This window comes from Patella vulgata, chromosome 6 (assembly GCF_932274485.2).
Source record: "Patella vulgata chromosome 6, xgPatVulg1.2, whole genome shotgun sequence".
Taxonomy (NCBI): Eukaryota; Metazoa; Mollusca; class Gastropoda; family Patellidae; genus Patella; species Patella vulgata.
In genome coordinates, this window is record NC_065884.2 from 21,759,895 (window position 1) to 21,787,761 (window position 27,867).

A 27,867-nucleotide genomic window follows, 5' to 3' on the forward strand; every position below is an offset into this window, starting at 1 on the left:
TTCTTCCTTATGCTCAAATAAAGGATGCCGAACATTTACAGCAAATTAATTGTGAAACATCTGACAAGAAATCTGGCCTGTTGGGTGTTGACGTGGAAGGAGGTATGACGACAATATAGACCGGTGGTCCACATCATGATACAAACTATTACTTTTAATATATATTTTTATTAGATATAATTTTTACATCACATAACATATTTAACAATTATAAAAATAACAAAAAATAATATCCATTCTTCTAAGTCGGGTTTCAATTATTATTTCCGTTTAAATCAATCAGCATATAGTGGGTTTTCTATGGATGTTCCACTATCAATGTTCAACTGAAATTTTAAATAAATTTTACCAATAAATATAGAACATGATAGTGATTTAAAATATGTTAAAAAAATGTCTCCAATAAATATAGAACATTGTAATGATTTACAAAGTCAAAGAAATTTAATTCTTAGAACTTTTATTTTAGTTTGGTTGAAAAAAAAGACAACAATGTTCTCAGATTATGATGGAATAGTCTTTGGTCCCACTCTTAAGAAACTTGTATTTATTACTGCCAATATATTATATACTCTCCCATTGTCTACCATATATCCATACACTTTTCTAGGAGTCCCCGTAACAAGAAATTTGATCATGATTAGCAGCCTTCGAGCATGTTCCATGTTATCATAATGTATAGAATTTTAATTAAAATTTATTTTACTTACATTATCTTGATCAGTAAATGAGGGTGCCTCAAGTTGATTCATGTCGTCCATTTGGAACTAATAAGAAAAATAATATGGAAATATATGGATAATGTATAAAGAATTAATCAGGAAGGAAAAATAAATAAATAATATGGAAATATTTGCCTAATGTATAAATAAATATAGAAAAAATAAATAAACAATAAGGAAAATCAGGTATAATAAGGCAAAATAAAAATTATTCATAATGTATAAAGAAAAAATAAATAATAAAAAATATGCATAATGTATAAAGTAAAAAATGAATAAATGATAAGGAAATATTTGCAAAATGTATAAAGCAAAATAAATAAATAATAAAAAATATTCAGATTGTATAAAGAATTGAAATGAAACAGAAACTTCTTTTGTGAGACAGGAGAGATCCATGAGGGTAAGTTGAAAAAGTAGGTATAGCAATTGATCAATTCCCTTTATCTACTAAACTTTTCATAAAAAGCTTGGTTCAGTCATAATTGAATTTTTATAACACTTAATAAAAGGCAGGTTATTATTTGTTGATTCTATGAAATACAATTACTGAATATGTTCAACAAGGATTCTCATTGGCTTCATAAAGACTAGAGAATCACATCCTGTTTAAGGACATGGGAATGATTTAAAGACTTATTTTTCTTTCACACAAACTATATACTGTGTCTTGTTTCACCAAGTACATTCTACACGTAAATTAAATATTGACAAAAGAACTTATATGTAGATATCTTTACATATTCTTCATGAAATTGTTCTTTTAAAGATTTATATACACACTGTTGTCCATGGAGAATATTTTAAAGTAGTAGCCTATAGTTCATGTAACCATACGTCCATGGAGAATATTTTAAAGTAGTAGCTATAGTTCATGTAACCATACGGCACGGACACAATATGTTTAAATTAAAATACAGGCCCCAAGTTTACAAAACATCCTCAGACTTAAGTTAATAATTTACTCAAAATTGTTCGCCTTATTTTAACTACAACATAGGCATTTATAAAACTTTTGTTGTTTTAATGTATCAAATACATCAATAAGAAACTATGTGCAAATTTCTGTGTTTCTGGATCAAAGATATATCTCATAAACCGTGATTGTAAGTTGAGTAAATTCCTAACTTAAGTCTGAAAATGCTTTGTGAACTCGGTACCAGACGTGACGTCATCTTTTGATGATGATGTACGATAATTTCAAATACAGGTACGATAATTTCAAATACAGGTACAGCCACTTTGACAATCAAAGGTCGGAGGATGATTTTGTAGAAATTCATGTGTATGATCTGTATTTTTAAATTGTTAAAAGATTTCAAGAAAGACATTGTGTAATTTATTGATACATGCAAACACTTGGGTTAATGCCCTTGTGACGCTACAATATATTACTTGGTGTCTTGCTCTTGACCTTTAAATCACACTTAACTAACATGAGGAATGTTTGATTGTGGTTTCAGAACTAACAGAATTGACAAAATTACAATAGAGTGGCACAGAATCAGATTCGGTCACAGTTCTGTAAATCCTAATAACATATGTGGTGTGAATAAATTGTGATGGAATCATACACAGTAAATATGCTTCAATTGCTGCTTGAAATTCTAAAGTTTACAAGATTTAGTATACTCCAGTTGTCGGGTACTATTTGAACAATAATCTGGAAATTTACCATAGATCCTCAACTTCAATCTTGACCCTCTCATTTTAAATCCGGTTTGAACCGAAAATATCCTTGTTATATGGAGATGTTGATAACTATACAAAGATAATTGTTTCAGACTAGAAATAGCTACTTACATCATGGGAGCCATAGTCATAAACTGGATTCTCTAAACCAACACTTTCCTGTTTCTTAAATAATCGGAATTGCCTGAAACAGGGAAATAATTATGTAATTACCAGTATATCAGACTCAACACAAGTTGTTTGTTCATAACTTCAATAAAATACTTCTTCTTGAAGACATAAAACAATTCAATCATATTTTTCTGCTATTTATTGTTTAATTGGATCAGCTTTGCTTCACGACATAAGATTCTTCCTACTCTGAGGTTGAAAAGGTCCATCAGTAGTTCTCATGACACATCACCAATAACTACCATACAAAACTTGTGAAAATTAAAATTTGATGACTCAACGAATAAAAACCATGAAACAATTTCAGAATATTGTGATGCATAAACTTTCAAATTGAGATAAGTATATCTGTGACAGAAAAATATATTTTTTTACACAAAGGTCTTCCTCAAAATCGAATGAACAAGTCCATCTAGTTAATAGAGAACTAAGAACATCATAGTATATACACGTCAAATAAGAATTTCAAGTATCTTATCCTAAAATAATTGTTAGCTATTTGGACTTACCAGTTTCTCTTGTAACGTAGATAGTATATAACACCAACTAATATAGCTATGAGTAATAGAGGTATAGTTATACCCACGCCTATTGATACTTTCTCTGCAAAAAATTAAAATATACATATACTCTGCTTCCACAAATTAATATAGGTTGCCAGGCAATGACACATACGCCCACAGCAGCTAAATAATCTGAGCAGTTGACAAGGGTTGTCTCATATTTATTCTTTTGTTTGTAATGGGGGCATTTACAAGACACTGATATCAATTTCCAACAATCGGATGATAACTTTTGTCACTGGAGCATTCACAAGGTTCTATAAAGTGAAACAAGGGCCAAAACTGTCGCAGCACTTAGCGGAAATTATTGAAATTCGAAAGGCTTCACTGGTTTACTAATCTAAATAATGCATACAAATTTCATACAGATCAGATGATAACTTTTGTAGCTGGGACGTTCATAGAATGAAACAAGGGCCATAAATCTAGAAGTAATTAGCGAAAATTGTTGAAATTTCATAGATGTCTTTGGTTTACTAATTTAAATGACGAGAGGTATTCTAGAATACTTACTGCTACTGTCATCAGAACCTGATTGTGCTGCAACTGTTGGTGATGAAACTGTAAACTGACATCTATTACCAAAATTTTTACCATCATTTTTACACCTATAACATAAATAGTCAAAATTATAATTCAGATTTGATGTCAGTAAATCATTACAGTTTGAATATGTTTAGTCCTTAATATTCACATCCAGTAACTACAGCTGCCCTTGTCATCAACAACAATAGTGATACCATGGTGTGTTTTGACATCATCTCCCTGATCTGTACAACCCATATCTGGCACTCTTCAAACCTGAAATTTTTATCATGTGCCAAACATTACATAACCTGTTTTGTATGACCATGCAAGACCTATTATATACAAGGAAAACTGAAAAGTCGGGATGTAAGAAGTTGCTTGGTAGGGGTCCTGCAGTTGTGGCAAAAAGACTCATCTAATAAAGAGAGTAGAAATTGTCATAAACCATATTAAATTAATGGTATGGGGACATGGTATGACTTCTTCAATAGTTGTCATTGAATAAAAGTAATTAACTGTACTTACTTGCAGGTAAATCTACCTGCGGTTTCTTGACTACATATACTATCATGTTGACATGGGGACATCGAACAACCTAAAATATAGTTAAAATAAATATTCTGTTTCTCAAACATCAAATCAGAATATTTCTAATAGTCTCTATCATTCAGACAAATAGTCTACGAATAGTAGTCTGGATGTGTTTAAACATTTGAGAATATCTAATTCATTGGCTAGATTATCTAGTCTTTTAACTTATCATGTTCAAAATATACACTTTTTACTCAGAGAGCATATAAAGTTCCATTGCCCATTTGTAACTGGGAAGATTTTTGTTATGTGGTTGATTATCCAGTAAAATTTTGTATACCCTCGGTACATTAAAGACTAGGAGGTTCTGGGTGTCCGAGACTATATGTTGATGGCTGGTTTTAATGGGGCTAGATTTTCGGAAAGTATTGTCACCATTTAAAACCTAAATGTGCTTGAAGTCTAATAACCAATTTCCTTATTTCAATCTAACCAACATATGGACTGAAAGGTTTTTCTTAGAAAGTAATTTACAAGATTAAAGGGAAAAAAAACAGAACAGGTTAGATACCATTTTCAGCTCTATTTTCATGGAATTATGTTACAGGCATTGATTAAGAATAAAGATGGCCGTGTAATAACCAAAAGAAAGTAATGCATTCTTCAGATGGTCTTAACACAGTTTAGGATTAATATATAGATTTTAAGAATCTAAAAAAGTCTGTATTTGTCTATTACCTGTTGTACAGAAAGCTTCATCTTGACCAATATTATCGTTTCTGTCACTAGTACAATCTAAATTACCATCACACAGAGTGGTCTTAGAGATACACTGTTGACTGTAGGCACATTTAAAGAAACCTGGTTGACATGCTGTACCTGTTATATACAATATAATATATATGTCAAACAAATTAATTAAAGAATAACTCAATTAATATACGTGGTAGCTCCATGAGTATGGTGATCACTAACCGAAGTTCCTAGGTTTGATTGCAGTGTTGGCAGAGAAATTTTTTCAGGATTTTCTAGCCTGGATTCCTCTTGTCAGAGATGTAAGCACAGAGGTCGTCCAGGAAAAGCATCCAGTTCTTTGAATTGCATAAAAAAAAACAGCAAGTTAATGTTCACCCATGAATGGCATATGCCTGTGGTTACTAGCCCAGTTGGTGCAAAAAGTAAGATATTTCAATGCATTTAATATACAAAGTGCATATAGTTAGATAACCGCTGAGAAATGAAGAATTAACCCTTGATGAAAAGTGATTAATTTCAAACCTGTATATCCCAAAACTTATATTCCTTAGACCACCTTAAACTGTCCGAGATATGTGAATAGCTTTCTATATTATAGGACCATTTACTAGTTTGTGTGGGAGTGACAGCTGTGCATTTGACGGGTGTTCTAAGGAGCCCTAGCAGTCAAATGTTAATGGGTAAAGTTAATGGGTTAATATTGAATTGGTTATCTTACCACAGATACTTTCATCTTCACCATTAGAGCAATCCTTGACACCATCACAGAGGAAAGCAGCTGATATACAAACACGATCAGCACAGGTATATTTCCCATAACCACATGTATTACTGCTAGCTGTTACCACCGAAGGGCTTGTAGGTGTTAATGTTTTTATACCTGTAATATAAAAATATACATGATATACCACTATTAAATGAAATGAAATGAAATGGGGTTTAACGTCCTACTGTTCTGCTCCTATACTGGGCTAATGAAGATAGGCATACGCCATACAGTGTGCTATGAGGGAAATTTTGCCCAGACAGCAGCACTATCTCCTACTCTTATATCGAATTCCAACTGCCAAGGGATCTTTTACGTGCATTCCAAATGTATACACAGGACCTCAGTTTTTCATCTCATCCGAAGGACTAGACAGCTGTCCTTGTCAGGCCCTCCGCCCTGCATCACTGACAAGGGGGAATCACGCCACTATTAAATATTAGCTCTATAATATGGTAAGTGGTAATGCTGGTAATAAGTAATATGTAATAATTATTTTCGTCTCTAGAGATTCTGGTTCCTCTGGTTAAGTATCATCATAAAATATAATTATGATAAATATATGGAACTTGTACTCACCAGCTGTTACAGCAGTTCCACCTAAAAATAAATTAAAAATATCACTTAAAACTTAATGTAACTCTAAAGATATATGTGAATATAGTTTCATTTTACTGATGTGGCAATTTAAAATTGTTATATTCTTTACATTTTACTCATTAAATTATATTTTATTCTGCTTTAAATTAAATCCAATGAACAGATATAGAAACATACCACTGCATTCATTAGGTTCATCTGTTCCATCTGGACAGTCTGTGACACCATCACATATCCAGGAAGTAGGTATACACTGACGTGAGGGATAACAATAGAAGTGTTTAAAATCACACATAATTGGACTACTGGCATTAGGCAGAACTGAAATATATTTATAATAGTAACATATAAAGAAAATATTAATCTGGTTTTCTTTGTAAATTGGGGTAATCAACTGGAATAAAATAAAACATCCGTATTTTTCTATGCACTATTTCTGGTGAAATACATGTTACCATGGACCACCACTACTGTTAAAGTGTAATTATCACACTGTAATGTTATATTTTTAAAGTGGCTAAGTGGGTAAGGTGCTGGCTTGCTAGCCTGGGGGTTGGGTGTTCGATCCCTGCATTGGCCGAGAAAGTTCATCCCAATTTTCCGGCGTGGTTCTCCCTTGTCAGTGATGCAGGACGGAGGGGCTGACAAGGACAGCTGTCTAGTCGTTCGGATGTGACGAAAAACCGAGGTCCCGTGTACTCATTGGCGTGCACGTAAAAGATCCCTTGAAAGTTGGAATTCGATATAAGAGTAGGCCGTAGTGCCGCTGTCTGGGCAAAATTTCCCTCATAGCACACTGTATGGCGTATGCCCGTCTTCATTAGCCCAGTTCGGAGCAAAACAGTAGGACGTTAAACCCCATTTCATTTCATTTCATTTCATTTATATTTTTAAATATTACTATTACTTTAAACAGTCTATTGGGAGTAAATTGACTAAAGAGATTGATTGGTGCTGTATATTTACCTCCAGTTGTACAGGCTTGTGTAAATGTAACATCATCAATAGCTATATCATTCTGTTTACCATCACCATGTTCAGCTTCAAATACCACAGAATAATTCTTAGAATTACCAACAGGTATATTAGCATATTGCCATTGATCACCTTTATTACCAGACATAGACCACATTAATACACGCTGATCATCTGTATTTACTGTATAAACCTATAATTATAAAAATCATTATAACATCCATTAATACATGCTAATCATCAGTATTTACTGCATAATTATAAATATCATTTTACTAGCCATCAATCAATTTCATTTTTACGATATTTTGTCAATCTATTACACATTCCTGTAGTTATTAGAGTACCATAATTGATGGAAGAGGGTTAGAAACATCTGGAGTTGCGCTGTATACTACTGTAATTAAATTAACTTGTCCAGGTGTAAAGCCTCAAAGACATGCCGAGGATGCTTGATTGTCAGTCCGGAACATTCTTAGTTGAAGGAATTGCAATCATGAGACACAGAATTTAGTCCTGTCACAGTTCTGTCAGTTCTGAACGCAGAGGTGGTGTGAGTAGAATTGTGACATAATTAAACAAAACGAATTATGTTTCAGCTGTCAGATATTTTCTCAGGCAGTTGGGGCATACATTCTAACCCGAAATTCCCATTTTCACTATTTTTGGGTCAGACAAAATTCTGGAACGATCAATCAAGCATCCCTGCTATGTGTCAAAGGGAGATAATAACTTGTTTAACTCCTATTGATAAAAAAGTTCTTCAAAAGCAAAATGTCTAGAAATAATGTATTCTGTGATGTTATAACCAAACCATATGAAATTTATAAACTAAACAAAAATGTGTTACCCTGAGTGGTCCGATATGCTGTGATCCAGACATATAATAAAAGAATCTAACGTAGCAGACACCAATACTGGCTATGAATGGTGGAGATGCTATACTGATTAAATCACCATCTTCCTGTATATTACTATCCATATAAATATATTGACCTGAAAAAACATAAATAACATAATCAAATTTATATATAATTCACAAGAATTTGTCTGATGCATTACACAATTTCTTTCATCCTTTATTTAGGATGAACTTTTACTATTTTCATATTTTAAAAACTGGTGGCTAGTTTTCCAATCCAGCTAAAAGATATGTTAACTGTCATATAAAATGCAGGGTATTAACTTCACGACACAACAATGACACAATTTAACCAAAAAAGGAAATATTTAAAGATACATTATGAGAGATTCGGTAATGAGTTGGCAGTTCTCACTATAATAGTTAAAAACTAGATAGTGTAAAGGCAATTTGGTGAAAATTTCATTCAAATTGATCCACTATGAACCGAGAACTAAGCGACTGAAATTCCCATAAGCCTCGGTCATCATTACTAAAGTCAGTACGATAAACAGCATAGTCTCGATTATCCATTTAATCGTTTAATCGAGAAGGAAAGTTATGCAGTAAATCGGCTTACAATCCACTAAAGATCGCAGGCTACCGCTGCCATCTACAGTTGATTATGGCCTGGATAGGTTAATTAATGTCTAATTATAAATTTAGATAACATTTCAGGCCTAAAGAAAGACCTGAAATAGGCAGATTAAGCTCTTGCATAATGTATGTTTAATGAAAACATTTCATTCTAAAAAAAACAGGACACATGATGTAATCTTATATTCATTATTGATCTTCTCTTTTTAAATGGAGAAGGTTATATATTAACTGTGTCTTAATTTGTTTTTTGTAGAAAGTATGAGATAAATACCATTTACTGCAGCACTGTGATCACTTGGTGGGCCTGTTCCTTGATTCTTTGATTTGGATGCAAGCAGCCAATCACCATCATCTCTTGTGGTCTGTTTCCACAGACAATTTGTTAACCAATTAGATTGATCAAAATGACAATCACCCTTTACAGCCACTGAAACACAGTGAACATATTATCAAATTCAAAACTTAGTTACACCAAAGCTTTCTATACAATTTCAAATTTCAACTACATATATTAAAGCTAAAGAGGTGTCACACTAAATTTCATGTTTTTAGTCCCATAAATCCATTATATTTGACAGAGAGTTGAAGGTATATATTTCAACCTACGTTATATATTCTTTGGAATATTCTTCAAGCCCTTAAAACTCCTACCAGTCTATTACTGCCATGATCTAGATTTTAAAGAGGACTATTTGTTAAACCCCCCCCCCCCCAAAACCCAAAAACTCACCACACTGTTGTTCATCTGAGTTATCATCACAATCTTTATTACCGTCACATTTATATTTCAATGGCACACATTGTAGTTTATTAGCACACATATATTCTCTGTCTGTACATGAGGCTGTCTTTGAACCTGAAAACAAAAAAGAATTAAGATTGCTATATAATACAGATATATATATATATATACACTTGAATGTATTCTTGAAATAGTCAAAATATCATTAATTTAATATTGATTACACAATCTCTCCTTTAATGCCTCTGATCATCATTAAATGTTTTTTTAACTAGAATACTGTGTAAGGTAAATCCCGAAAAGTATAATCAGTGTAATATTGTTCAATTCTGTTAAGTATTTATAAAGATGGGATGAATTGTCAACATTCAATTTCTACTGTCAAAACTAGCCAGTGTTAAATATAACCTATGCAGAAATCTCCAAGCAGGAGATTATCTGGCGTTGGTATTTTGGTTTTTGTTTTCTTGTTAAATAATCAATTTAAGTTTATTACAGGCCTGGAATAATTTGTGAAAAATTAGATAAGCTTTTTCTTTCTACTGACTCTACAACAGATAATGATTCTATTTGTGTGTGTTTTCTCTAGTACTGGCAAGATACATCGTTGAATCGGTGTATCGCAATTCATCTTCTCATGATTCGCATATTGGATCATGAGACAAATGAATCAAAATTTCACGATTCTTTTTTATGTATTTTTGTTGCTTCAGTAAGTAAAACCTGTTACTCTTAATTATCCACGTCACACGTTATCGATAGGTACACAAACACTCTTAAATCTTAAATTATTTTGTTCCTTATTTTGATCCACATCAATATCGTGATATATAAAACAGTCTTATGTCTTTGAGATGGGCAGGACTAAAAATATCAATTATTCACTTATCCGGTTGTTTTCTTGGTAAATATTGACCTTGTTATGAATCATGACACGAATCTTATTGTACCACCTGACTGTAGTGGTAATACCCAGCAGTAGTTTTCGCACATGATTTAGTAATTAGTGAGGGTCATTTATCTAAAAGATGACCTGAAGCATTAATCCCAACAATTTAATTGTTATTCATGCAAACTTTTTAATGGGGATCAGTCTATTCTGTTCAGTTATCCATAAATACTAAACTCTACCAGTAGCTGTTCAAATAAAAATATAAAAATCTTACTGAATTCACAATCTTTAAACTGGACATCATCAATAGCAATATCACCAATGTATCCTGAACCCATTACACCTTTAAACATCACCTTAAAATTACTCTTGCTTCCTATTTTTACATTGGCTGAATTCCATTTGTCACCCTGGTCACCAGACTTAGTCCATCTTGTAATGATTCCATCCACTTCTGTTTTTACCAAGACCGACAAGGAACCAACATTGTTACCGTGGATATGATACCAGAATGACAGAGTACACGCTGTTCCACTGACTTGATATTCAGAGCTTTCTAATATACCAAAGTTTCCAGATTTTCTTGGACCACGATTTTTATTAAGATAGACATATTTTCCTTTAAAATAAACAAAAGACAAAAATTTTATCACTTTTTTGAAATTATTTGTAGAATGTTTTGTTATTATTTCAGAATTTTATATTTGAAATTACGAAAATGTATTTAGAGTCTTATGATTAAATCCTTTAAAGATATACTAACATTAAAAATGCATGATCGTCCAAGCATCAGCTCAGAATCAAATCCACATGGGTTCTAGATTGTCAGTCTGGGATGTTTTGAACTGACAGAATTACGATTCAGTAATATGGAATTGAGTCCTGTCACAGTTCTGTCAGTCTTGAAAACTGACTGTCATGGGCAGAATCGTGACAAATCAAATGTTTCTGCTATGGTGATCGATCAAGATAGTTTCATATTCAGTTGGCACTTCTGTTTGCTTGGACAAATACTTATCATGGGGCTGAGAGCATCTAATTCTGATTTATGGCAAATAAAATTAAAAAATTGAAACACAATCTGATTGATTCTGTCGATACATTTATACCTAGTTTGCTTACGTCATTACAATTGTTAGCAGAATGGATAATCTACTTTCAATTGCTATACAAAAAAAGGGAGAGAGAGAATCGAGTTTAACATCCGATTGGCAAAAACTAAGTCATTTCGGGACTAACATATGGTTCAATTTCATTTCCATAATTAACTTGTGTGTAGGGGTCGTTAGCTCTGAGAGGAATCCTGAGGACCCAGAGAAAAACCAACGAGGCTGAACAAGCGACCCTACTTCTTTGTCATGTACAAGCGGGAAATAGAAACCACACCACTTGACTCAATGACAGTCCTTAAACCATGCTTTAAACCATTTTGACACCAAATCGGAATCATCCAGACAAAAAAGAAAAAAACAAACTATGTACCTTGAGCTGTACCAGTAGTATGATCAGATTTCAATGATGTTAGTGACAATGGTCCAGATTTTGACTGCCAATCCAGTGAATCTCTACCATTATTCTTCCATCCACATAAACCACTATCAAAATTACAAGATGTACCTGTAGATATGACAAACAAACAAGAACTGATAATTCATGAAATTCCTCGAGTGATCTAGCTATCAAAGTAATTTAAAATTCCATTTTATAAAGAACATAAACAATTTTTAAACTTTAAACATCATGAAATTTTGTAACACGATTAATCTGCTTTGAGTTTCTGTCAAATAAATTAAGATACGTAATTATTTGGGTATATTACTGGACAGATTATAAAAAAAAGGAAGCTTATTGGAGATAGTTATTCCCGATTCTGGCTAGAATGGATTAAGAGCTTGGGATACTGAAATTGATTTAATCGAAAATTCTTTGTCCAGGCTTCTTCATCTCACTAATAGTAACGTAAACATCATGCATAAATTTTGAAAAGATCAAGTAATAAACAATGTAGGTCGTTCACAGGAACTTGTGGTCGATGGTTAGACCGACTGGGGTCACGATAAGAAGTCTAGTAAGAGACATCAGAAAGTTCTGAAATAAAAAAGCTATGTGAAATATACCATGCTGACTCACCACAAGTATTTTCATCAGTCAAATCACCACAATTATTGTGGAAGTCACATTGTTGATAAGAGGCGTAACAATTTCCGTTAGCACATTTTAATGTATCATCATCACACATGGCTTGTGTTATAACGGGAGCTGTTGGCTGACCAGGTAATGTACCTTTAATTACAAATTTTAGATAAATTGCCATTATAAATCATTAGAGGGTCCTGATATTTTTTGTTATAGATATAACTATGTTTACTTGTTGCTAATGAAACAGGAACTATGTACAGTTCCATTTTTCAGAATTAAGTAAAAATATATATACAAAGTGCACACATCTATTCATAACTTTAGCAAGCAATAGTAGGCACTACTTACCTCCATCCTCACATGAGGGTGTCAAAGATAGATCATCAATGGCAATATCGGCATGATATCTTTTACCTACTCTAGCTTGGATTACAACCTATAGTAATGTAGAAAATTTATTATTAAATTTTATTTGTGTACTAGGATTTTAGAGCCCTTGTAGACTACAATATAATGAAAGTTAAATCTCTAAAAGAAAAATCCATCCAAAAATCGTTAATTTTGGGGCTAATGTGCTTTTTGTATTGAGTAGTCTTAAAGTTTTTTTTTTTGAGGAACTAGCTTACATTGACCCATTCCAGTATTTACATAAATATATTGAATAAAGGTACATACATAACATATCTTCAACAAGAACATATATACATGCAAAGTATAATTTCATTTTAGTCTGAATTACTGTGTCTTTAACTCACCATAAAGTCTCTGTCATCTTTGTCAGCATTAGATAACTGTATAGCTCTCTTGTTCCAAATATCACCTTGGTTACCAGAAATCTTAACCAGCTGAACTTTAGTGTTGCCACCATAGTCGTATTGTTTGTATATGGTTAAATCAGCAATATCAATACCATACATATGATACCATAATCTCAGCTATAAATATGATTAATATTATTTAAAACAACCGGATGCCATGCAAAATATGCCAACATTTTGCAAGAGATGGACAGAGAACAAGCTCAAAAAAAAGAAACGATTTTTTTGTACAATCAGAGGCCATAATCCAGGAAGTTACAGTTCGATATGTATAAATATCTACAGGAACCTAGATCTTCGGGATATAAACATATTTTAAGTTTTATCAAAATCAGATGAAAATTGTGAACTCTAGAGGGTTCACAACCTTGGAAATCAAATGAAGAGGGAGAGAAATGGGTTTTAACGTCCGCTCAACTTGAACTAGGTCATTTCAGGACTAATACATGGTTCAATTTTTTATCAATAATTCGCTTGTGTGTAGGGGTCTTTAGCAGTAGGAGAAAACCAGAGAACCCAGCGAAAACCCATGAGATTAGACAGACGACCCTACTCCTTGTCATGTACAGCCAGGGAATCGAAACCTCGTCGGTTGACTCAATGGCAGACCTTATGATACAGTGTGCACGTGCTAACCATTCGGCCATCCCCCTCACCTTCCCGGAAATGAAATGGGATTTGACGTCCGACTGTTCTTCTCCTATACTGGGCTAATGCAGATGGGCATATACCATACAGTGTGCTATGAGGGAAATTTTGCCCGGGCAGTGGCACTAAAGTCTACACTTATATCAAATTCCAACTGCCAAGGGATCTTTTACATGCACGCCAATGTATACACATGACCTCGTTTTTTCGTTCCATCCAAATGATTAGACAGCTGACCTTGTCAGGCCCACCACCCTGCACCACTGACAAGGGGAAACCATGTCGGAAAATCCTGATGAACTTTCTCGGCCAATGCAGGGATCTAACACGCAACCTCCAGACTAGCGAGCCAGCATCTTACCCACTTAGCAACCCACAACCTTGGTATTAGATACTTTTACACTATTTGCCTGGCAATTTCGGTCAGATTTTAACGAAATTCGAACTCTACCATCACTGATGTGTAATTCTAGCCGGTCCACAAGATAAAAATGCGATTTTTCGTACAATCAGGGGTCAAAATCAAGGAAGTTAAGTTCGGATATGTGCGCTTATCAAAAGGAACCCAGATCTTTGAGATATAAATATAAATTTAAAGTTTCATCAAAATTGGATGAAAATTGTGGCCTCTAGAGGGACCACAACCTTGATATACCATATTTATACACTATTAGCGTATGAGGACCGGTTATTTTGTCCGGCAGTTTTTTGTACAATCAGGGGCCATGGTCTGATACATGCCAATATTAAAAGAAACCAAGATCTTTGGGAGATAGACCTATATCTCAAGTTTCGTCAAAATCGGATAAAAATTGTGACCTGTAGATTGTCCACAAACAAATTGTGGACGGACAGATGGAGGTGACAGCATAATATGTCCACATGAAAATGTGGGTGTAAAAAATGTTTCCTATATTAATAATAATGATTCTAAATTTGTAGAGCACAAAAAATACATTATTTCAGTTTCTATTGTGCTTTTCACGTTTGAAAAAAGTCTATCACAACTGAAACCAGGTAGAATTAGTAGCTTTGAAAAATTGTATAAAAACTGGAGAAAGCTCTGTTCTCATGCTACTAAGCCCAGGGGAGATCACTCTATATATCAGCTGCTCTGTGGCAACCAAAATACCTATGTCTGATGACATTTTGTCAGGTACCACTATAATCTTTATTATCAATCCTGGTGGGACCTTGGATGTTGAATAAACCTGTGATAAATGAAATAACATCATTTTCATCTCTAAGTGTATGCTAGTAAAATGGACTGAGATCTTAAACATAATGAATAACGTACCGTACAATCTTTAGACGTTCCTTTTATAACTTGAGAACCAAGTTTAGCTACTTGATTATATTTTTGTGGGTATGATGATTCAATATACAGATAATTTCCTACAAAAGATAAAATAGTTCTTATTAATAAATAGGAAATAGCAGTAATTATACAATATTCGCAGTAATATTCATTATAATATTCAATATAAGCACCCTTTTCCTAGTTCTATTGCTTCAACGAATTACATTTGTCTCAGGAGTTAAGCTTAATATCCAATTTGTCAAAATTACAGGGAATTGGATGTAAAACAGTGTCTTTGTTCACGAAAATATAAGCATAAATATTTTAAGATACAGCTTTTTCGTTTGTTAACAACTGAGTTCTAATTCTCAAGTTCAGAATTGTGCAGGAATCAACACCCATTAAGTATAAAAGTCCTGCATCAATCTATTATTATTAGAAATTTATTAAGTACCTCTATTACTGAGAGTTGTGTGGTCATTTCTTGGTCCAGTTCCGGGTGTTCTTGTGCCTCCATTAGATAGCAACCAATCAAAATCATCATTTATCAGTTGTGACCAATAGGAACACAGCAGATTTTCAAAGTTACATCTTCCTTTGTATGTCAGATCACACTGCTCCGTCTACAAGTTAGAAGAATATCATCGATTTAAGTTTAAAATTGTATCAGAGCCAACATGAACAGGCATTATTTTGGGGCTAATGTAGTTTAACTGGTTCATATGTTCAATTCAAAGGACTCTTAGAATCTGTCAATGGGCTCCAGTGCAGTTTGGTTTGTCAAAGTAAAAAAGAATATGGTAGGAATTCCATTTAAATTTCTTTAATTCAACTGTGAAACTCAAAAAATCTTATAGTCATGATATGTCTAAAAAAAAGTTTCATTGAAATGTTCTTTGATTCTGTTTTTAGTCATTAATTATGTCCCCTCAAAAATATTGCTGTTATTTAAGTGCAAGTGGAATTGGACAGAGATAATTTCATTAATATCTAATTAATAAAATGATATTTACAGTTTCATCAGTATTATCTCCACAATCATCAGCATAATCACAGATTTCTGCTGGAGGAACACAATAACCATTATTACATGAAAACTGTGAAGCAGAACATCCTCCAGCTACCAGTACAGGTGGTGAACAATCAGCAAATATTAAATCATCTATAGCTATATCTCCTCTGTATGTTCTACCGCGTTTACTTAATATACTAATCTGTAATAGAAAATACAAGCATACATTAGTACAATTTTATAAAATTTAGATTTATACACGCACACACAATTAAGTGATCAGCATTTACCTGGCTTCAAATCAGCCCAAGTGATGAATAATTATAGAAATATTAAATCATCAATGATCCCCTTAATAATAATCAAAGAATTACCTGGAAGAAACTTCTAGAACCAATAAGAATAACGGCATGCTGCCAAGTGGCACCCTGGTTTCCAGTTGTTGTCCATAGAGTCAATTGCTGGTCTCCGAACTTAGATATAACTTCTAGGGATCCAACAGATATTCCATTCATAAAATACCAGAAGTCAAGTTTACATTGTGGTCCTGTCTTACCAATAGTTGGTGTCTTTAACTCAGTAATATCTCTGTAAGAACCTAAACGGACACAGAAAAATTAATTTAAACTCCTTTTTTCCTTTGTAACATAATTTTTAGAAAACTATCTTGTGTATGTATGAATAGTTTAATTACAGATTTGTCTTTTTTTTATCTTTCAAATGTTTTTCACATACAAAAATAAAATCAACCATTTAATTAATTTTTGTGATGAAATGAAATTAAAGCACCTAGTTGAAGACCTGTGATGTAAATTTTCTTATAGATTAGAACCAGCGGCTGCCAGGCAGGATACGCCCACATTTTCGAGAGATGGATAGAGAACAAGCTAACAAGAAAGTGATTTTTCCTACAATCAAGGGCCATAATTCAGGAAATTACAATTCGATATGCGTGAATATCGAAAGGAACCGAGATCTTTGGGTTATAAACTTACATTTCAAGTTTCAACAAAATCGGATAAAAATTGTGACCTCTATAGGGTCCACAACCTTGATATACTTGATAAATTCGAACTCAGTTGTCCTTAGGGTGTAACGGTGATATAATAAAACGTTTTTTTAAATCGGATAAAAATTATAACCTCTATAGGGTCCACAAGCTAAAAACGTGATTTTTCGTACAATCAGGGGCCATAATTCAGGAAGTTACGGTCCGATATGCGCAAATATCGAAAGGAACCAAGATTTTTGGGTTATAAACTTACATTTCAAGTTTCAACAAAATCGGATAGTGACCACAACCTTGATATACCATACTTTTACGCTATTTGAAAACGACAGCGGCCATTTTGTCTGTCAATTTTGGGCCAATTTTCACGAAATTCGAACTCAGCCATCCTTATGGTGTAACGGTCATATAATAATATGTTTTTTTAAATCGGATAAAAATTATGACCTCTATAGGGTCCACAAGCTAAAAACTGGACACAAGTACAAATTAGATGATTTTGTTTCGGTGATTTTAAATGATTTTTACGAATTCTTAAACAAAGATTTCTTATTATAGTAATGTGAAAGAAATTAGTGCTAAATACACAAGATTAAATGATACCTGGGTTACAGACACATCCCCCCACTCCACCACCCCCCAAAATTATAAAAAAAATATATCTTATAGTATATGGCCTTAAAGTAATAAATCCGAAATTTTACCTCTCTGGGTCAAAAACGCCATTTGAAATTAGGTTGCTGAAACGGTTCATAAATTCAGTAGTTTTTTTCAGGTTTTCGGGTGCTTTAAACTCTCATTTCTAATGGAGAAGGGGGGATCACGTGGCTAAGTGGGTAAGACGCTGGCTCGCTAGCCTGGAGGTCGGGTGTTCGATCCCTGCATTGGACGAAAAAGTTCATCCAGATTTTCCGGCGTGGTTCCCCCTTGTCAGTGATGCAGGACGGAGGGCCTGACAAGGACAGCTGTCTAGTCCTTTGGATGAGACGGAAAACCGAGTTCCTGTGTATACATTGGAATGCACATAAAAGATCCCTTGGCAGTTGGAATTCGATATAAGAGCAGGCGATAGTGCTGCTGCCCGGGCAAAATTTCCCTCATAGAACACTGTATGGCGTATGCCTGTCTTCATTAGCCCAGTATAGGAGCAGAACAGTAGAACGTTAAACACCATTTCATTTCTAATGGTGAAGAACTCTCTATCTTTGTAATCTAAGACAACTTTTGGTGTAGATTACGAATTTAGCATCACCTCCAACGTGCAATTCATTTTCACGCCCCCAGGTGGAAATTTGTGGAACAAATGAACTAATCGCTTTTTTTTCCCAGATCTCCACAGCCCATGGCAAAGTCACTACGGTATACATAACCTCCAAAATTGGTATATTTAATGTAAGTTGGTCTGTTATCAATTTACAAAAAATTTGGAGTCGATGGGATTTATACTTTTCTTCAGAATATTCAGCCTCGAAATTCATTGCACACTGAAAATGTACAAAATTTACCCATTTTCTCCTTCAATTTTGGCCATGTGGGATAGGGGGTAAAATTTTGAAAGAGGTTGAAAATGAAACTTCATTTAACACACTATAACATATATTAAACTCCATATCAGAACGTACATGTAACTTAATGGATTATGGCCCCTGATTGTATGAAAAATCATGTTTTTAGCTTGTGGACCCTTTAGAGGTCACAAATTTTATCTGATTTAAAAAATTGCTACACCATAATGACGGTTGAGTTTGAATTTCATGAAAATTGGTCCAAAAATGCCTGACAAAGTTGCCACTCGTTTTTAGCTTGTAGACCGGTGATTATCAGCAATCCTGCAGAGGTCACAATTTTGACCCGATTTTGATGAAACTTAAAATAAATGTTTATATCCAAAAGATCTTGGTTCCTTTCAATACCCGTGCATATTGGATCGTAACTTCCTGGATTATGGCCCCTGATTGTACGAAAAATCACGATTTTAGATTGTCGATCCTCTAGAGGTCACAATTTTTATCTAATTTTGATGAAACTTAAAATCCCAAAGATCTTGGTTCCTTTTGATATTGTCACATGTCGGACCGTAACATCCTGGATTATCGCCCTTGATTGTACAAAAAATCACCAGTTTTTTTTTCTAGCTTATTCTTTGTCCATCTCTTGCAAAATGTGGGCTTATCATGCATGGCAACCACTTGTTAACTAGGGAAGTAATGATATTTTACAAGCAGCAAAATACACCAACCTGGTGAGCTGTCAACCCAGATGTAATGACCAGATGGTTGTTTAAAAGTATGATCTGTACTTGGTACGTAATCTCCCGCTGTAACACTACTGGCTACAGCCACCCGCCACACATATTTTTCATCTGGTCCGGTTAAAGCTAAATTAGGAATTTTCCAACCACAAGCATTGTTTGATTCAAAATTACAATTGGCTTTTGCTGTGAATAGAACAGAGTTGAAATGAGAATTCTGATAATGTTATTTACGACAATAAAATGAATAGTTAACGTTCTGGTCTGTTTAAAGGACAATATTGGTGTCAGTCATCTATCTATACTAATATTTGTGACTGTCATTTGTCTGTCTGTTCTCGGTTGGCGGCTACACTAGGTCTGCCCCGAGTCTGAAATTTGGGGTATAGGGTTGCTCGGACCGGGGAGTAACATAGGCCAGGTGGCGTTAGTCTACCACTTCAGGTTTCGGGGTTATGACCCCCGAGCGAAGCCGGGCATTCTTCTAGTTATCACATATCTGGCAGAACTGGTTAAACATGTTACAAATGTAATTTTAACACAGAGATCATTGCTACGATAGATGCGTAATGAAGATTTCAAGTAACGGGAGTGATAAAAGGAAAACATGAGTTATCCTTCTATATAATATTATAAATGACTGAAGTGACGAGTGATAACAATTTCTGCTCACTAATAATTCCTTCGAAGACCAAAAGTTATTGTCCTTTAAGACAAAGTATTTAATTCTATGGGAGAATTTAGTAACAGGTCCAATTGAATTTCTAGGAATCTTTAATTGACCAGTCATTTTGCCTGTATATAATCTGCCTACAAATATACGTTAATTGGCACAACGAATAAAAAAATTCCTTTTCTCCCTACTCACCACAATGAGCTTCATCAGATCCATCATTACAATCATCCATAAAATCACACTGTTGGTTTTTATCTATACACATACCGTCGCTGATACAATTAATCTGGTAGGTCAGATCACATTTATGAGGTGCAGTAGATGCAGAAGGTCCCATGGAGGAAGTCAAATAGGGTGGTGGGGTAGGCAGTACTCCTCCATATGTACATTCAGAAGTAAATGAAATATCATCAATAGCAATATCACCTTGGTAACTATCTCCAACACGGGCTTCAAAGATTATTTGGAAGGGTGTGGTCATGTTCAGAGGTATCACAGCTCTCTGCCAATAAGCACCCTGGCTTGTGCTAAGAGACCACAGCTGCTTTGTTGGTGGTCCTGAGTTGTAAAGTCTGTAGTATACTGCTAATGTATTGACATGCTTTCCATACATGTAATAGAAAAGTCTTAAATTACATGTTTTTCCACTCATGATCTGCATTGGGTTTGTGATTAACCAGGCTTTTTGGTTGTATTTTCTGGGAGCTGATGATTCCATGTACATGTAATGTCCTTTAGCTAATCCTGTGGTGTGATCTCTGTCTGGGCCACTAAAAGTAGTTGGCGTTTTTCCCGCCCACTGAATCCAGTCAAAATCATCATCAACACCATTGACCCCCTGCTTCAAATTACCAATATTGGCTTCAAAATCATACTGGATGCTGTTAACACAATCATCATCCATTTCATCACTTTCATCACCACAATCATCTACCAAATCACATGTTCTATCTTTATCAACACAAGCTCCATTCTTACATGGAAACTGCCCTTGCCTACATTGTCCATTTTTAGGGGGCATGGCACAATCCATAAATTTGATATCATCGATAGCTACTGCACCACTATATCTTAGGGAAGAGAAAAAATTAAAAGCCAGGGAAAAAGTTGTTGGCCTTCTTCCTATTCCCACTGTTACATAGTTCCAATCACTGCCTTGATCACCACGGGCATACCATAGCATAGTTGAGTATTTGTCTTCTAATATAGTAAGAGAGAGTAATTGAATAATCTGACCATGCATGTAATAGGCAAATCTTACTTTACAATCTGCCTTTGCTGTAACAAAGTTAGCACTTGTCAAAACAGCTTTCATACGATTTGGTTGTCCAGCAGTCTGATCGTTGATGTACATGAAATGACCGTTAGAATTTCCCATAGTTGCATCAATACTGGGAGCCATGCTTACACTTGTAGTAGCCCCTGTTCCTCTCTGCCAATTAAATTTCTGATCTGTATACTGCCAATCACATGCATCTTGTTCAAAATCACAGGTTGATGGACAGGATGATTCATCAGATCCATCTTTACAATCTTTGTTATAATCACAAACATTTGTTATCTTGACACACTGTCCATCTGATATACACTGGAACTGGTCTGATGGACATGGTGGAAAAGTTGGTTTTGGGGAAGTCATGTGGGCAGGTATACCCCCTACTCCACATCCAGGTGTAAAGCTCACATCATCTATGGCTATATCTCCTCTATATCCTACTCCAACAATTCCTTCAATGATTACTTGGAATGGTGCTGGGCTAGTTAATACAACAGTTTGCCGTATCCAAACATTTCCTTGGTCTGATGTCAACGACAACAAGGATTTTTCAGGGATTTCAATACTTCTTCTCAAAACATTCAAACTTCCTACATGAACTCCGTACATGTGATACCAAAAATGAAGAGAACATTCTTGATCCGAAGCAGGCAGATCAAAAGTTAGTCGAGCTGTGTCATTAGGTTTCTGTGGTCTAGAAGATTCAATGTACAGGTAGTAGCCTGAAGGTGTATCAGGTGTGTGATCATCTTGAGGTCCAGTTAGAAAGGATGATGTTTTCCCACTGTGTCTTGTCCAGTTAAAATTATCTTTGGCATCTTGTTTCCAGCCACACAGATCTTTTTCAAAGTCACACATGTTAAAATCTTGGCAAATCTTGCTGTCTTCGTCTGTACCATCACAACAGTCGGTTTGGAAATCACACTGGAATTGTTTGTCAATACAATGTCCTGAACCGCACCTTAACTGATTGTTCCCACAGGATGGTGTGATGTCTGGCAGACCACAGTTGGTAAATGCAACATCATCAATGGCCATGTATGAATTGACAGATGTGAAGACATTAGCAGTGAAGATCAATCTAAATTCAGATGAACAAGAGGGCAAAGTCACTGTAGCATTATACCATGTATTTGATTTTGTCATATATCTGTTAAGATTCCATAGTACTTTTTCAGATCCACCACTGGACAATATAAGACTAACAGCACTAAAACCAGAACCATTTCTTGCGTACCAGAAGGAAAACTGGCAATTTGTGCCTGCTCTGAAATACAAAGGGCTGATTAACTGCACTGTTTGTCCATATGTACCATTCACTGATTGCACAATAGCATATTTTCCAGATTGGGTATTTGATGTATGGTCTGTTAACGGAATGGCATTTGTTGAGGATCCCAATGTCCAATTGAAATCAGCAGGTTTTAGGGGATTGTGCCATGAACATAAGTCTGTATCAAAGCTGCAGGTTTTTGGGCAGTTGACTTCGTCAGATAGATCTGGACAATCTTGTTTGAAGTCACATACAGCTGTAGATGGGATGCATGAGCTATCAGACACACACTGAGATTTACCAATACCACATGGTCCTGGTGTGGTGATGGCCGGTGGAAGGGTTACTCCCCTTGCCAAAGAACAATCAGGTGTAAATGATATATCATCAATTCCTATATCTCCATTGAAGCCTGTGCCAGTTACTCCTTCTATCATTAGGCGAAATGGAACTGGACTTGACAATGTCACTGTACCTCTTCTCCACTCATTAGCTACAGATTTCTGTTTGCCCCACACAAGATATTTTGGTCCCACCACTACTGATATCATATAGATGTTAAGGCTATTGACTTGTATGCCGAACATATGGTAAAAGAATCTCATCTGGCAGGAACCAGTTGTAGTTTTATCAAACACAACACTCATAAGTGATGCAGTTTCATTTGGTTTTCGTGGTCTTGAGGTTTCAATGTACAGATAGGTGCCAGTTTGGTTTCCATAAGTGTGATCTAAGCTTGGTCCTGTGCCAATACTTGTTGTGCGACCTTGCTTTCGAGTCCAATCAAAATTATCTGTTTTTTCCTGCTCCCAATTACAGTTGTCCTGTTCGAAATTACATCTTTCTACATACTTGGCGCAAGCCCTCTCATCTGACCAATCACCACAGTCGTTACTATAATCACAGAGGAAAGCCATGTCTACACAAGAACCAGACAAGCATTGAAACTGGTTTGGGGTACAAGAACTGTTCTGTATGTCACAATTATTAAACGTTATATCGTCAATAGCCATATCGCCAGATTTTTGCATCTGTAAGGATTGGAATGAGAGACTGTATCCTGCAGGACGAGCCCCAATTCCAACTGTTGTCTCTACCCACTGCTTGCCAAGATCACCAAGTTTTGTCCAAAGCAATATTGTCTTATCCAGATCATCCGCTCTAATTCCTGGAGGAACTAAGAAAAGTTGCATGACCCCTCTTTGTGTTCCTGATTTTTGGAACCAGAAGTGAACTTCACAACTGGCACGAGTTTGGCCAAATATTGCAGATTGTATTACAGCTCTTCCAAACTGAGATCCTTTAGTAGAATCTACAAATATATAATTACCGACAGCCTTATTTCCAAGAGTGTGATCATTTATAGGACCAGAAACGGCCGAAGGTGTGCTACCATTATGACGTTCCCATTTATATATACCAACACTGATATCATGCCATCCACAGATAGACTTCTCAAAATCACATGGTCCACAATTCATCTCATCTGATCCGTCATGACATTGTTGAACAAAATTACATAATCCTGTCTGCGGAATACAGCTTCCATCCATGCATGTCCATTTTCCAGAACCACATGTATTAGTTGGACCTGTGACAATTTGGGGAATTCCTGTTGGTAATATACCAGTATAAGCGGTGCAACCAGGTGTAAAAGAGATGTCATCTATTGCTATATCACCTAAATAAGAATTTCCAACTGTTCCTTCAATTAAAATCTGGAATGGCTGAGTTTCTGCTATATCAATAACCTGCATTACCCAGTAGCTGCCTATTTCACCTGTTCTTTTCCATAAAATAGACAAAGGTCCTGATACTGAAGTTCTCTTATAGATAAATAAAGAGCCAATACCCTTTCCATACATCATATAGAAAAACCTCATGGAACATTTCTTAATTGGGTCAGCTTGAAGGGAGGCACTGAAGAGTCTAACACTATCACCCTTCCTTCTAGGGTTTGAACTTTCTAAGTAAATGTAATGCCCAGCTAATGTGTTGGTAGTGTGATCAAAGCTTGGACCAGTCATCTTTGTTCGTGTACTGCCACTTATTCTTCTCCAGTTATCATCATCATTGATATCTTGATTCCAATCACATAAACTTCTTTCAAAATTGCATCTCTTGTATGAGTTACATACTAAGTCTTTTTCATCAGATTGGTCACCACAGTCATCAACAAAGTCACATGTTCGACTGGAATCAATGCAAACCATGTTGTCACACTTGTACTGACCATTTGGACAAATTCCTGAACCCTTTTTCGGCATTGCACAATTTTCAAATTGGATGTCATCTATGGCAATGTCTCCCAAGACACTGAAAGATCGACTTGCAGCAATACCTATAGAGAAATCTGATGACATTCTACCAATCGGTATTACAGCTTGGACCCATCTGTCTCCATGGTCAGATGCAGTAGTCCATAAAACAGTTTGAAGACTGCCTTCATATCTGTAAACTTGAAGTTTTCCTATATACTTTCCATACATACTGTACCAAAAGGTCATCACGCAGGAAGATGACGCAATTGTAAAAACTGGACTCTTGTAAACAGCAGTGCTATATCTTGTTCCATTACTTGCATCAACATACATGTAGTAGCCTACAGCTGATAAGGTAGTATGATCAATTGAAGGGCCTGTGTTCGAGTCAGGTGTTGCTCCTCGATATTTTACCCAGCTGAAAGGTCCCCCTTTGTTATTAGTCCACTTGCAAGTACCATTGTCAAAGGTACAGTTATATCCACAGTTGATCTCCTCCAAACCATTGGCACAATTTGCTGTGAAATCGCACACCTCCTTTCCATATATGGTGATTCCTTCTGGACAAGTGAACTGTCTGTCTGGTGGAATAGAGCCACAATCACCATCCATCATAGTGATATCATCTAAACCTATGTCACTCAAATAGCCATTTCCAACAACACCTTCAATGATGATTGTGTAATCACCCTGAGTGTAGTTCAGTGTTACTAAATCATTCTTCCAAAGAGTTCCTTGATCATTAGATTTGCTCCATATTTTTTTCATTTGTCCACTAAATGGTGATAAGTAAATATTCAGTGAGCCCATAGTTTTGCCAGACATGAGGTACCAAAAATTCATACATTTGACTGTTCCATTGTTAAATGGTGGGGAAACAAACCAGGCTTTATCACCAGCTTTCTGCGGAGCCGAAGATTCCATATTTAAATAGACTCCATATTTGGTTCCAAGGGTATGATCTTTAGGTGGACCAGTTCCTGGAGACAATGTAGTTCCTTTTATTCTGTTCCAGTCAAAGTTATCTCCAGTTTGAACATTTTCCCACTCACATAGACCAAATTCAAAGTCACAGTTACCCATAGGTTCACATATTCTGGGAAGTATATCCAGGTCATCAATAGCAATGTCTCCTGTATATCCTCTTCCAACAACCCCTTCAAAAGTAATTTGGTACTTGTTATTGGATGTTATTGGAACTTGTGCATTATGCCATTCATTTCCTTGGTTTCCATAACTTGTCCATATTGGTTTTCCTAAGTTAGCTCCATACCTCATATATACATTCAGTGATCCTACAGTTTGACCATACATATTATAAGCAAACTGCAAGCAAGAACCAGATGTAGCTTCATTTAGTGGTGATGTTATTCTAGCTTTATTACCAAGTCGCCTTGGTCGAGAGGATTCAATGAATAGGTAATGGCCATAAGTTGTTTTAAAAGAGTGGTCAACCCTTGGTCCTGTGCTAGTACTGGGTGTTATACCTGCCTGTAATTTCCAATCAAATTGATCATCCACATCTTGGGTATAACCACAGTTACCATCTTCAAAATCACATGTTGGAGCTGAAGGGCAGTCTCCTTGATTCATTGAAACGTCATCAACAGCTATATCCCCTAAATAGTTCTGTCCAGATAAACCTTGTAAAACCACATTCATTGGTCCAGCAGTGGTCACAATGTGTACTTGTGAATACTTCCACAGTGGTCCAAAATTTCCACTTCTTGACCAGACTTCACTTTCATTTGAATAGCTCTTTACTATAATACTCAGCTTATTAATTTTAGCCCCATACATGTAGAACCAAAATTTTAAACAAATTCCTTTTGAGTCCATGGGGTAAGATGGACTGATCAATCTTGCTGTGCTGTTTGGAGTCTTGGAGGAAACCTCAGTGTAAATGTAAAATCCTTTGTCATTGCCAATGGTGTGATCTGTCACAGGTCCAGTATTACCAGAAGAAGTTGCTCCGGCATGTCTTGTCCAGTCAAACTTGTCTGTCTTATCCTGTGACCAACCACAAAAACCAACTTCAAAGTCACAATCAAAGCTTGATGGTGGGAAGGTGACTGGGATCGTGGCCTCTACAGTTGTGGGCATGGGTGTAGTTATACCATAACAACCATAACGACCAAGCACTATGTCATCAATAGCAATATCTCCAGTAAAATTGCCTCCATGTACACCTTCAAATATAACGATAAAATTGGTTGAAGAAATAATTCTTGCAACAGCTTTTTGCCAAACATTGCCTTGGTTTCCAGACACAGACCATATCAAGCTAGAGTTGTCTGTTCCTGATTTTGTGTACACATTGAGTGAACCTACTCCAGCACCATACATGTGATAAAAGAATGATAAACAGAGACCTAAAGATGATGCCTGAATATGTTCACTCTCTAGCCAGGCTTTGTCTCCTTGTTTCCGGCCAAGGGTAGATGTTTCTATGTACATATAATAACCCTTAGAGGATGATGTGGTGTGATCAACTTTGGGTCCTGTGCTCACAGATGGTGTTCCACCATAGTCTCTTAACCAATCAAACTGATCTCCAGATTGAATATTCACATATCCACACACATCATCTTCAAAGTTACAGGTTCCTGCACTTGGACAGTAGCCATCTTTCAATTCCACATCATCAATGGCAATATCTCCGGTATAACCTGTTCCCCTAACCCCCTCGATCATCATCTGATAAGGCTTATAAGCACGGAAAGCTATGCTTGCTTTTCTCCATAAATTACCCTGGTTTCCTGATA

At 35.5% G+C, this 27,867-nt stretch overlaps 1 pseudogene; it reads right to left on the minus strand.

Moving 5' to 3' along the window:
• Positions 1-194: 194 nt before the first annotated feature.
• Positions 195-27,796, minus strand: LOC130013132 (MAM and LDL-receptor class A domain-containing protein 2-like; annotated as a pseudogene).
• Positions 27,797-27,867: the final 71 nt, after the last annotated feature.